The sequence below is a fragment of the Chiloscyllium plagiosum genome, chromosome 16, assembly GCF_004010195.1.
Source record: "Chiloscyllium plagiosum isolate BGI_BamShark_2017 chromosome 16, ASM401019v2, whole genome shotgun sequence".
In the NCBI taxonomy this organism is placed as follows: domain Eukaryota; kingdom Metazoa; phylum Chordata; class Chondrichthyes; order Orectolobiformes; family Hemiscylliidae; genus Chiloscyllium; species Chiloscyllium plagiosum.
Genome location: NC_057725.1, coordinates 64,324,749 through 64,325,540, shown reverse-complemented (window position 1 = coordinate 64,325,540; position 792 = coordinate 64,324,749). Strand labels below are relative to the sequence as shown.

At 59.8% G+C, this 792-nt stretch overlaps 1 long non-coding RNA gene across 1 annotated transcript in view; it reads left to right on the top strand.

The window, feature by feature from the left end:
* LOC122557978 overlaps positions 1-568 on the top strand; it is a 21,392-nt gene extending 20,824 nt beyond the window's left edge. Inside the window, exon 4 of the long non-coding RNA XR_006313993.1 lies at positions 508-568. This is a non-coding gene — a long non-coding RNA (uncharacterized LOC122557978). The remainder of the gene's footprint in view (positions 1-507) is intronic.
* The last annotated feature ends 224 nt before the right edge of the window (positions 569-792 follow it).

The window sequence follows — 792 nt, the reverse complement described above, 5'->3', positions numbered from 1 at the left end:
GGGCTGGGTGGACGTTCTGCCCTGCATACTGATGCGCTTGAGGGCCACCCCAGGCCGCTCCACTGGCCTCACCCCCTTCGAGCTCATGATGGGGAGGGCCATGCGACTACCAGAGAACGTCATGGTTGGGGGGGAAGACATGGCCCCTTGAGGGAGAGGATGACGCGCTATATCAGGCAGCTGGGCACGCAGCTGCGGGCCCTTAGACAAACTGCGTGCGACCAGCAGGACATTAGGGACCAGGCAAAACTGCAGCCGCACCTGCCCACCCAACCCCTTCGCGGCATTGGGGACAAAGTCCTGGTCAGGGCCGCCCCCGACCGACCCGGCTTTGCCCCACCGGTGGCTGGGACCGCATGAAATCATCCTCACCAGCGACACTTGCGCCTGTGTCGACATGAAGGGAAAGGGCAGGTAGAAACACTGGTCCCAGCTTAAGCCCTACCCTTAAGCCCCGACCGGACAGACACTTCCCCTTGACTTGACTCTAACTCTTTCTCCTTACAGTGCAACGGGTGGACCGGCTCCAGGGAAACCTGCTCCTACACACACTAACCCTACACCCTTGGTAAGGGTGCCTCTCTCATTCTCTTCCCACAGATCATGCTTCACCGGTGCACCGCTCTCCTCCCCGCTCTCCTCTTCGCCCTACGACTGGCGCCTTCCTTCCCCGAAATATATGACAACTTCTACCGCCACGGTGTTGCCTTCAACGTGTCCGATGCCATCTGTATTCCTGCAAGGGACAAACCTGATGTGATTGACGCGTTCTACAACGCCTGGCTGGAGGTC